We start from the raw sequence: 13,148 nt of genomic DNA on the forward strand, positions 1-13,148 counted from the left end.
TCAGCTAGGAGGTGATGCGCCATCTCCATCGTGCAGCGGCATAGGGTGCAAGTAGGAGTATGGTCCCAGCCCCGCTTTGCTAATCTGTCCGAAGTCCAAACCCTGTTTTGGAGGATCAGCCAGGCAAAGACTTTGCATTTTGCCGGTGCCCAAGCTTGCCACACTGTTGCCAGATCTGGCGTTTTGATGCTACCTAGAAGTTGGGCCTTGTATGCTGAAGCTGAGGTGTATTGACCGCTCTGGGTGAAATTCCATGTAATTACGTCCTCCTGGTCCGGGTTTAGCTGGTATTGTTGGATTAGAGGCCATAAGGTTACGAATTCGCTGAGTAGAGAGTTTGTGAAGCCTGTTCTGTGCTGTAAATCTCTAATCCAGCTGTTATGGTGGAAAGCCTCCCGTACTGTTTTCTTTTTCCTTTTGGTTTTCGCGTAGAGATGTGGAGCGATGTCCTTTGGTCGTCTCCCTGCGACCCACGCATCTTGCCAGAATCGTGTGTTGACCCCGTTGCCGAGTGTGATCGTCGTACATGTCGCGAAAAGGAGTCTATCTTTGTCGTCACAGGGTGTTTCGGTTCCAACCCACGTCTTATCTGGGGAAGCCCATGCATGCCATAACCATCTAAGGCGTAGGGCTCTTGCGAATTTATGGAGGTCAAGGATTCCGACGCCGCCATGTTTTTTCGGTAGAGTTGTCCTTGTCTAGTTGATTTTGCATTTGCCTCTAGTAAGTTCTTTGTCTCCCGCCCATAGGAAGCGTTTTCTGATTTTGTCAATGTCCTCTAGTACTTCCTTGGGCGTTCTGAGGGCCGTCAGCGTGTAGATGGGTTGTGAGGATAGGACAGACTTGGTGAGGCATAGTCTGCCGGCTTGCGTGAGATTTCTGCCCTTCCATTTTGAGAGTTTGCTCGCCACCTTGTCGATCAGAGGCTGGAAATCAATGCGACGTAGGCGTTCTACCGTTAGAGGGAGGCCCAGGTATTTTATTGGGAAGTTCCTCCTCGCGACCGGGAGGTCATTGAGCAGATCCTGGAAGATATCGTGGGAGCAGCTGATCGGTGTGACACTCGTTTTTTGGATGTTCGTTCTGAGCCCCGTCGCTTCCCCGAAATTTTGAAGGAGATTCTTCAAGTTTGTGATGTCACGTGTGGAAGAGGCAGCAGATTAACATTGTTGCGGCAATGTCGGGAACATTAGGGAAGCAAAGTTCTCTGGTATCGCTGCACTATCCTATGCTCACGAGGAGCAACTACACAACCTGGGCGATCAAGATGAAGGTATTCATGCGTGCACAAGGTGTTTGGGGGCGTTTGGGATGTTGTTGAGCCTACTGACCTGAAAGAGAAGGTTGACCCTATGATGGATTAGACCGTGCTTGCTGCCATCTATCAAGGTATCCCGGAGGAGACTTTGCTGGCAGTGTCTAAGAAGGAAACATCAAAGGAGGCATGGGAGTGCATCAAGACAATGTACCAAGGTGCTCAACGCGTAAAGGATGCTCGTGTCCAAACCCTCAGAGAAGAGCTGGATGGATTGCGGATGAAAAGTACTGATTCAGTTGATGACTTTGCGATGAAAGTAAACTCGATCGTGCTGCGATGAAAGTAAACTCGATCGTCAGCACGATTCGTGGATGGGGTGACAAAATTGAGGACCCGTATTTGGTAAAGAAAATTCTTAGAGCTGCTACAAACAAGTTTTTGCAGATTGTCGCTTCTATCGTGCAATTTGGTGACTTGAAGACAATGACCGTTGAAGAAGTTTTTGGGAGATTACGAGCGTACGAGGAAAGACCGCGTTGCGGTGATAATGATGATGATGATGCTGAGCATGTGTTGCTCACCAAAGTCCAGTGGAAGGCTATGGAAGAGAAGGATGGTGATGAGCATTTGTTGCTAATAAACTTATTAGAATCATTTGCATGCATGCATGGTTTCCGGCTTGTGTATCTGGTTATAAACTTATTAGAATCATTTGCTGCTTGCATTTGAAAATTATTTGCAATTGTCACCACCAAGTCATTGCCGGATATCGGCCATAAATGTGTTGTATAATAAATGAGTAGCTGCTCAACCGATGAGCTGCATTACTTTCTCTATATGATGCATGCATATACACCCAGGCCAAGCAGCTAAGCTAGTGCTGCAGCTAGAGAACAAAACCTGACCAATCAGCGCCGTCGTCATAGCTAGCCATGACGGCGGACGGTGACGGCAAGACGCGGTGGCCGCCGTGGTGACCGTGCTCATCATCACCGTCATCGTCGTCCCTATCAAGGTGGTGCTCCGCCCCGAATCGCTGAGCCTCTCGGTCGTCGGAGGCGTCGTGTCCTCGACTCCGCAGCCGGCAGCCAATATCGTGCACTTGGGCGTCAAGCTCCGGGCCGAGAACCCTAGCGGCCGCGCCCGGATGTACTTCTTCAACATCACCGCCTACCTCTTGGACAACAAGACGGTGGCGGCGGCGACGGCCGACCCGGAGGAAGACTGCCGCATCCTGTTCACGCCGGACGACGTCGCCGTGGCGCAGCAGATGGCGGTGGTCTCCGTATCGGATGTGCAGGGAAAGGATGACCCTGCTGTCATGGACCACTTCCACTTCGACATGCTGTACACGAAGCGCCAAGTCATCAGTGACGTGGCGATGAGGGTGGAGGGCCGCCTGGTCACGGAGGTGAGGTCTGGGATCAACAGGACGAGTCAACTGGTCACCTACTTATGTTGGCCGCTCGTCGTCGGCGGGAGCTAGCTTGGTCGGCGGCGACGAGGTCTCCGGAGCGGGAAGGACGTGCCTTGCAAGGAGAATCTCGGGAGTCAATCCGGTGAATGATTCTCAAGGTCGCGTTTATTCAAGGAACTAAATTGTGCATTCAAAGTGTAGTAGAGAACTAGATATTGGACCTGGCAGCGGCCTGCTTGACGAATAAAATTGTGCTTCATTTGTTGTGTTTCAAATTGGTAGAACTAGATTGGATCTGGCGGCAGCCTGCTTGATGATTCGCAAGTATGTTTTGTATTTCCCTGTATATTCACCCTAGCTTGATCTCTGTCGGTGTATGATGGGCATTTATGAACAGATTACGTACTATTGCTTCAAAGACTAAAACTGTATTAGACACTACTTGCGGTAAAAGAGACGCACTTTGGATTGTGACACGGTCTTTGGAATATGACTGTGACCACTAATTTTCACTGCGGAAAACTGACAATGATCATAGTTTGGCTATCCTAATCGAAGTCCATCAACCGATGCTTCTCGACAGGCTAACAATTCTAAGCCTCCCTTCAATTTGGAACAAAGGGTGACCATATGCATTTTGAAGGTCTCCCAATCCTATAAGAAAATTTTATACTCTCCTTGAGAACAAAAGTATTGCACTATACTAGTTCAAAAAAGAAAAATACATCTCTTGCCAACGCATTTCGTCCGTAGGGGAAACTGGTGTGGTGTCGCCTCCCTAGCCTCTCACACCTGCTCCCTCCTTCCCTCCATCTTCCCGCCACTGGAGCTCACCGGCGGAAGCCTACTCGAACGCAATGAAGGTGGCGGCGGGCATCGTCATCTTTTCCTATCGGAGTCCCTAGTTCCCCACCTCCCTTTTCCTCTTGGCGTTGTGGCGGCTGTGCCGCCGTCCCTAGGCTGGCAATGCTTGGATCTTGCACTACATGCCTTATTTCGGTGCCCCCGGTCCATTTGGGCACTCCCTGCTTGTGGATCCAATCGAGGGCCCATCAGGGATCGGACCAGAACAACCCACATCACCGAACATGAGCTTCACTTGGGCTACTGCTTCTCCATCAGCTCGGCGATTAGATGTCCTTCTACACTTTGCGAGGCACTGCCATTGCTCCATATCGGTCTGTGATAGTCCATGGAACGAGCACTATATGGTCGTAATAGGAGCTCTAAGTTGATAAAATGAACTAGAATGTCATTCTACGCAAATAATTTGAAAGGAGAAATAAACTATCGTAATTAATCAGCTGACCCAGAAAACTCTATTGAGTACCCACTTGAATCCCTCCCTATTCATGATGTTGTATCCAAGGCTACCGCATCATAAAAATATCATTAAATTAATATAGTAATATTATATTAATGCCACATCTGTAAAAAAAAATCATGTGTGTGGTATGTAATCACACTACCATTGGGACTATCCTAAGCGACCTACTATTCTGGGTGGTATTTCGAATTGTGTGTGGACTTGCTTTCGTGCTTCAGATCTGCCTGTGTGCTCGTGGCCTATATATACCTGGAAACCATGGGGATATTGAAGCATGATCGAGTCCCATATAAACCCTATCCAACATAGGCCGCAAATAGAGCAAGATCTATACTTGAGATAGTCATATATGGCGGTTGCTTTGGCTTTATTGATACCTGTGCTCTTGCCCTGTTCTTCTCAAACTGTCCTTATTGCAGCAACAGCTGAGGAACACGAGTACACACGCTCGTGGTAATCAGCTCGCTGAAACCGAAAGCTTCCTGCTCCGGACACAGGGGTACGCATCCATCTCTTTTCTCTTGGCCTAATAATTAACAAATTTTCCAATCCCTAATGGAAATGATGTTGGCGTACGTGCAGTGTCTACACCACAAAACCGCACATGGGCACCGCTGAGCCTCTCGCATGGCTCGTGTTCGTCGTCGTCGTCACGCCGCCGCGTCAATCCGTCCATGGCCGAGCTGAGGAACACGAGTACATGCTCGTGGTAATCAGCTCGCTGAAACCGAAACCTTCCTACCCCGACGGGTTGTCGACGCTGGGCACCTACAGCTCCGACGTGCTACCGCGTCCTCCTCCGCGACGTCGCCGTCGGCGGGCGGCGGCTCAACGTCCCCGCGGCGGCGTTTCGCCGCCGGCGCGGTGGTGGACTCCCGCACGGTGATCACCCGCCTCCCGCCGACGGCGTGCCGGGTTCTGAGCAGGATGGGCATGTACCGCCCGGCGCCGCCCAAGGGGAGCCTGGACACCTGCTACGACTTCACCGGCGTTTTCGTCGTGAGGCTGCCGAGGGTGGCGCTGGTGTTCGACCGAAACGCCGTCGTGGAGCTCGACCCCTCGGGGATCCTGTTCAACGACTGCCTCGCCTTCGCGCCCAGCAGCGGCGACCGCGTGCCGGGCGTCATCGGCAACGTGCAGCAGAGGACCATCGAGGTGCTCTACGACGTCGGCGGTGGGGCCGTCGGGTTCCACCAGGGCGCGTGCTGAGTGCAGGCTACCGGCGGCCGGCCCGCTACTACCAATTTAGCATTTGGCTTTTTTCAGGATGTATTTGTGTGTACTACTAGCAGTTCGCGTCCTCTCTTGCGCAGCGCCGCCGCCTTTTTTTTTTTTTAACACGAGGGAGAGTTTCCTTGCTGGTTATATATTATAGAAATTAAAAAAAATAGATGAAGTGTTACAAATCCAAATCAAGAAAACAAAAGAACAGAAGATCAAAAATATTATAATGTCTGATCTAACCATGAAGACGTGCGGCTGTTTCCAGTCCTCTTTTACTCTAAGGATAACCTGAGTAAAAATTGATTTAAAATGAAACAAAGAGTCTTGAACTGAAGGAGTGATCCCTTTGAAGATCCAATCATTTCTGGCCATCCAAATATTTCAACACATGATAATTATGACTTCCATTAAGAATTGAACCTGCAGCTGAATTCTGAAGCTATTTAGAATTTCATATGGTTTTTCAGACAAATTAGGAAACATGCCTATATGAATCCAACATTCCTGAGCAAAAGAACATCTAAGTAGGAGGTGGAATAAAGTTTTCTCTCCACCATGCTGACAAAGTACACATTCATATGAAGGTAAGATCATATGTTTCCTTCTAAGAATGACCAGTGAGATGACGATAAGCTTTTGATGATGAATAATATGGGCTGCCTAAATGTATGTCCATATATCTGGTTTAGATCCTCCAAACTGGCAGCCAGATGCATCAGTTGATCAAGTGCCTGAGTTGAAAGAGGAAGATGGAACAATTGCTGAACATCTACTATTTCTTGGGCTTTTTGAATAGAAATTTCCTGCTTTTTGGTGAAGGAGAGGAGTTGGGGGTATTCCTAAGTTGGCACTCGATCTTTCCACAGATCATTCCAAAGAGAGCATGTGTATCCATCATTAACTGAAACCGTTGCAAGTCCTTTATATTTATTCAAAAGCTTTAGAACATCTTTCCACCAGAAAGAGCCCTTCCTTACATGACTTGGCAGTTTTCCATTAGAGTAATATTTCTCCCATAACAGATGTCCCCAAGGAATATCCGCTCTGTTAAAGAACTTATGTAAGAATTTGAGTATTAAGGCTTCATTTTGTGTTTTGAGATTCAGAACTCCCAAACTCCCTTCTTTCTTTGGAAGGCAGACCATTTCCCAGGCTGCTTTAGGTGATTTTCTGTTATTAATGTCTAAACCTCTCCAAAGGTAATGCTTCCTATATTTATCAATCTGCTTATACACTATGAAATATAGGTAGAGCAGTGAAAATTGAATTAGTTAACTGAAGGCGGCCGAGCCTTGCAAGCCCGCCAGCCAAGCTGGGTGCCGCCGTCGGCTTTCTGCTCGATTCGCCGCGTCGAAGCATTGCTGGAGCAAGCTGACGCTGCCCCGAGCTTCGCCTCACCAGGCCACACACCTGCCACCTCTTCTCGTCATCATACCGCCGTCGGAGCGCCGCCAACCACTGAAGCCTGGGCCGAGTACCGCCGCCGGGCTTGGCAGCTCGATTCGACGCATCGAGGTACCACCGGAGCCGGCCAACGCCACCAGGAGCATCATGATGTCAAGCAGCGTGCTTTTCACTGGCCGTCATCATCGATTCGCCGCCGCACGACCTCGTTCCCGTGAAGGTTGAGCCAATCGCCATCTTCCACCGCGGCTGAGCCTAATTCCGGCCACTGCCGTTGTCCTCCGCCGCCGGTGAGCATATCCGAAATCTCCCCTCGACCTCCTCTATCTACCTCGCCGCTTCCCCTCGCCATAGCCGGCCGGAGCACTGCCTATTTTGGCTGGCCGAGCCGCCATTCGTCATGGGAGCAAGCTCCCAGAGCTTTTCAAGTTAGCCCCTATGCTTTTGCATGTAGACCCTCGAGCTAATCTGTAATATCTGGTCGATTCTTTGTGTCTTGGCAGATTTATAGAATGACTCTTAAACCTTTTAGATCCTTTCAACCTAACCCAAGCTGAGACCTTTTATGGATCTAACCCTGAGTTCCAATCTATTCGTGAGCATTGTTCAATGTGTCTCGGGAATCTTCCTTGCTAGCACCTGTCGTCTATGGTCAATCACGATTAGATCCTTAATCCTTGTTTAACCAATAGAATTCACGTTTTACCTCCGTTTAACCTGGTTCTTGTTGCGTTAGATTCATGTCAACTTAAATCATGTATTAGAAGCAGTGTTGATCATATTCTCTATTTTGTAATTTATTCAAAATATTAATGTGATTGAGTACTTATACACTTGCTTTCCTAATTAAATCTAATTAGAGTTAACCCCGTGTTTTCATATTAAATGTTAATTTGATTAATGTTTATTTAAATAACTCCTCCAATTAAAAGCTAATTAGAGATATACCTTGGCTTTTCATAATTTAAACTCAATTTGATTAATGTGTATTCAGTTTGTTTTATAAATAAAAGCTACATAGGTTATATCTTGAATTTTCATGATTAAATGTTAATTTGGCTAAAATGAATAGAAATGTATATTTAATTATATTTGGTTAGTTCAACCCGAATCATAAAGTTATACGCTTAGATGCTTTTACATACTTCTTTTAAAATCAAATGTTTAATTTGCTTAAATTGTTCTTAAATATTTAGAAATAAAATTGGACTAAGCTTTACATTATCTTTTCATATGTAAATATGACTTGATTAATTCCAACTAAGGATATTTTTCTGAAATATCTTTACAATATTTTTCTCGGCTAAAATAAATGAAACATGTAGCTCTTGTCTTTTCTTTTACAATCCAAACCGCTCGATAGCTTTGTCTTTTCAACCATAGCACCGTTTCTAGTCTTTCTTGCAGCCTTGCGTTCCTAGAATCGAGCCCTATCTTTTAGTATGCTGTTTTAAAGCTTGTCTTTTGATTGGTGTACTGTTCTTAGTTGTGATTGTTTGTTTGCTTTGTATACTTGTGCCTGATGATTGCTTCGAGTAGAAAGATCGCTATTCGAAAGATTTGAAGGTTAAGAGTTTCAAGAGAGTAAGAGCTGAAGAGCATTAAGAGTAACTTTTCTTTGGAGAAAGGCAAGTGTCCCTAACCACCCTTCTGTCTATACTTATTTATAATACCATGATAATGTTAATTGGAATATGGATCGACCACCCAGGAAAACAGTACAACCACAAGAACTATATGACTCTAGTCTTGGCTAATTAATTAGAGACTCTAATTTGGGGTAATCTTACCGAAAGGGCAAGAGGGGAGGCGTTGATGGGGTATAGCCCGACCCTCAGGCTGATCTGCTTTATGGTAGCTTCGCAGTCTTGAGAGAGGTTTATGTTCTGCTTCAACCTGAAACCTTAGCGGGTTGCTACTTATTAGGGAAATCTTTGTAAAGTTCTCGTAGCGTCCCTATGCAGTGACACCTCGGTAGTGTGATGAGTACCTGATCAACACAGTATGGTTGGGTCTAAAGTTTTTCTGAACTTTTACACGACTTGTCGGTAAAGATGTACAACCTCTGCAGAGTGTAAAACTGATATATCAGCCATGCTCACGGTCAAGAGTGGCTTGGATCCTCACATGATTAATAAACTTGAAGATGGATCTAAAATCGTTATTTTGGTTATTTCATGTGGCCTTGCTGAGTACCAACTATACTTGCTTAATGCTGCTCAGAAGAAGAAGGTGTGTGAAGTTTTTTGAAGATGATGTTGAGTTCTAGGCGTACGCAACCCGCAACCCCCAGTCGATTGCCTGTGAAGTTTGGAGCCTTCATTTCCAGGATTAAGCTGTATATCTCTGATAGACTCGTAAGTCATTATTTATATTCCTTTACGTGATACTGTTACTATTATTCACTAATGATGTCACTATATGTATGAAACTAGATCCTGGCATACATATAGGTAGCACTTGGTTTTGTTAAAACCGGGTGTGACATACCCCCTCCCAACCATTGATAACACATCCCTAGCTAAATTAAGCCAACTGAAGACAACCACAAAACTTCTTATAAATACGGACCACTTCCCTACATTCCCAAATCACCTCCACATTCAACTTGGTCAGGTAAGTAGCCATACCGGTAATATTTCGGCCAGAATTCACTTCTATCCTCAAATTCCAGTTAAAATCTGTCCATATTCCAAAATTTTCGCCCGAAAACCGGCATGCCGGCCCTACCTCTCTATTCCACAAGGGTGCATGAACACTGTATGATACACAAATTATACATTCCATGAACTAGTTATCCATTTCTAAATTGATTAAAATAGAAATACAAACACGGTGTTTGTTTGAAAAAAGTTGAATATATATGAAACCAATATTGAAAAAAATAGACTGAGCTGCTGGTGGAATCTATCTAACCCAGGGAATGAAGCAAAGGACAATTACTTTATTCGACATGCATGCTGCTGGCTCATATGCTTCTCTCAAGGCCAGAGATGTAAATATTTCAATTTGGGCATTAGTGACGGTCCATCTCTAGATGTGACTTTCACATAATTCTCTGTAAAAATGACAAATTAAAACCTTATGAAATATTTTCACAAGTCCAAAGCGATTATTTTTGTCAGAATTTATACGTGGGTGTAGAATAAACAGCTACACCTAAAATATATACAATAGCACTTACACGTTTATTTATTGATGGCTGAATGAAGTATATACGAAATAGATAAGCATACTCCTTTAATTTATACATAACTTATACATATAAATTTGACATATAACTTTGTACTAACAATTTTTTATGGGATAATTTTTCAACACAACTTCTCTAAAGGATAACTTCATTCTTTATTTTAGAAAGTTATAAATTACACGCATGATTTATACACACAAATATTTTCCTAACAACAATTTACGTGATAAATTTTGCAACAACAATTTACGCAGGATAGAACCGCATGCAATTAAGCATCGGTACCAAGTTTCTGACGGCAGGTGTGGTCGCATGCATGCGCTCGGGATGGAGGAAATAACCGCATGCATGCTTCGCTGTGCCTGTTGTCGTCATCTTGGGGATCAACGACGACGGAGCCCGGCACTGGCACCACCGTACCGGCAAACGGCTGGAGAACGCGGGCTGGCACGGCGGACCAGAAAGAAACACGAACAAGCCAAGCCTCGGGCCGCGCCCATGATCCCTGCAAGAACAATCGCCACCGAGCCCAATGAACTACGTACTGTTTTTTTCTCTTCTTGATCCAAAGGCCGCCCCAACCCGGCCAGCCCGCTTGCAGATCATGCACCGGCTAAGCCTTTGTTGGTGGATCCAAGTGATGATGATATATAAAAGAAAGAAAAAAGATGCACACAAATAATTAAAAAGACCAAGGGCCCAAGGCATCGTGTCGTCCATGATGACTTGGAGCTTCCCCTGTCCACTATAATCAGTGCACACCATGTGCGCACATCCACCTTTGCTAAAGAAAAGGATTAGACAAAGACCAAGGCAAGAATCTAATTAATTAATTAATTAATATGTGATACCCGTCCATTTCAAATTGCAGGTCGTTTTAGTTTTTTAGATTATAGATATTATTTATGATATATAATTTGGAACGGAGGGAGTACTATAATTTATGACATATAATTTGTATTCTAGTGGATAGTTTCTTCAAAATAAATTTTATCCAATCCCCTCTCACTACTGAAAAATTGAGCATTCGTCCTGAGACTAATGTGGGTATTAGTCTCGAGCCTAACAAAATAAATCTCTAGATGGCACATATGATCCCCTTTATTACCATGTGGACGTACCACCCGGTACTAAAGCTCCCATTCGCCCCCTCTTTCTCTCACAGACCCCGCTGCTTCTTATCCTCTCTCTCCTGTCCGTCTTCTTATCCTCACACTTCCTCTCTCTCTCTCCCGTCTGTCTGCTTCTCTATCTCTCTCGATCTCCTTTCTCTCACCCTCGCACTCTCTCTTCCTCTACCTTCCCTCCCCTCCTCCCTCCGCTCGCCCCTCACCGACAATGAGGAGCAGCGGTGAGGTGAGGCGGCGGCGGGCAGGTGGGAGCTGGTGGAGAGGGCGGCGGGGCCGGGCGAAGGTGGCGGCAGGGGCCGGGTGGAGGCGGGGGCCGGGCGGAGGCGGAGGCGGCGAGGCCGGGCGGCGGCAGGCGGCAGGAGCGTGGGTGGGCGGGCGGAAGCCGGCAGAGGGGGCGGCGGGGCTGGGCAGAGGCGAAGGCAGAGGTGGGGCCGGGCGGAGGCAGAGGGGGCGGCGGAGGGGTGGAGGGGAAGCGGGGCATAGGCGGAGGTGGGGCGGAGGGTGGAGGACGGTGGGGGCGGGGCTGGGCGGCGGGAGTCGGAGGGGCTGGGCAGAGGTAGGCGGAGGACGGTTGGAGCCGTGGAAGGCTGGGGTCGGCGGTGGGGTGGGGGCGGCGGGGGCTGGCGGCAGGGCAGGGCCGGCGGTGGATTTCTTTATTTTTATTTTTTAATAGACCTTTAGTACCGGTTATTTCAACTGGTACTAAAGGTCCCCCTTTAGTACCGAACTATCAGTACCGGTTGCGAAACTGGTACTAAATGGGGGTTCCCAGTCGGTACTAATGACGCATTCCCCAGTAGTGTCTCTTCCGTCTCATCCCTTCCTTGGTTATCGTGCTGAGCTGCCATTCTCAATGGAGTGGGGGTTTCATGAGATAGTTTCTAAGACTATGGCATCATCTAAACTAATTGGACGTACTCAGATGAAATGAAACTATGTAGTTCTCGATGTCAATTTTACCATGTACTCAGATGAAATGAAACTATGTAGTTCTCGATGTCAATTTTACCATGTTTCATAGGATCTGTTTAGCATAGCTCCACCTTCGAGATCCATGTTAGGTCTGTACTCTGTAATCTAAAATAAAATGATTTAAATATTTGTGTTTAGTCTAAATTATAAACAAAATATTTTAACTAAATGTTCCTGATAGACCTGCAGCTCTAAATCTAATACCTAGCTCTAAGTGATCCAAGTTTTTTCCCGTAACTCTGCCGAATAGGGTTATAGTCTTAGGAACAATGTATACCAAGTTTTATCCAAACGAAATCCATATCTTCTCTCTTCTTATAAATACTTTATCATGTCATTATATTTGATGAGGCGACATGCCATTTAACAAGAATGACCACGATAATGACCTAATAAAAAAAAAGACAAAAAGGCCGAGGCCCAACGCATCGTGTCCCTTACTTGGAGCTTTCCCAACCCTTTTATAATCAAATTGCACATCATGTGCGCGCATCCACCTTTGCTAAGATAAAGAATAGACAAAGACCAAGGCAAGAACCTAACAATTGTTTTCAGATCTCAAAAAGCAAAAGCGATCGAATACGTTGCATGCACATGCAGCGGCATCATATATTATGTGCATCACAAAGGGCCCTACTCATCCTATCCAGGCAGGTATGCTTTGCTGTCCTTGCATTGGATCTTTTCCTTCGTAATGCATGCACCTTTAGCTCCGAATTCCTCAAAGGGAGAGGAAAGAATAAAGAAGGACCGACGCCGCAATGAGATCAAACAATCACATAGAAATGAAAAAAAACAAAAAGACGAAAAGGACCAACAATCGTATCATGTGTGCATGATTATTTACTCGAAAAAAATGTGCGTGATTATTGCACATACACTCTTAAGGAACCATGTTGAGTTGTGCTACACATGTGGTTCAACATGTTAGTGACGAGAGATACATGCATATTGACTTGTCGAAATGGTTAGAGCTTTTTTGGACATATAGTTGCTTTACTCAAATTGGTTATACATTGTTAATTTACGTACCGAAGGGGAAACCGTAAGATCATCATATATATATGAACTAAGCATGGTGGATTCATTAGGTTCCTCGTAGTAGAACTATTCCACCTGGATTCGAATTCTAGACTTAGCACTTCTGCTCATTATAGGAATAAATAATGCTATTTTTTAAGTGGTAGGTATGGGCGGGGGGCTCGCTGCCAGCCCACTTCTGC

The 13,148-nt window shown here is 45.8% G+C and overlaps 1 pseudogene; it reads left to right on the forward strand.

Annotated features, from left to right (window-relative positions):
• The first annotated feature begins 4,733 nt into the window (after positions 1-4,733).
• On the forward strand, positions 4,734-5,332 carry LOC101768782 (annotated as a pseudogene).
• The last annotated feature ends 7,816 nt before the right edge of the window (positions 5,333-13,148 follow it).

The sequence above is a fragment of the Setaria italica genome, chromosome IV, assembly GCF_000263155.2.
Source record: "Setaria italica strain Yugu1 chromosome IV, Setaria_italica_v2.0, whole genome shotgun sequence".
NCBI lineage: Eukaryota > Viridiplantae > Streptophyta > Magnoliopsida > Poales > Poaceae > Setaria > Setaria italica.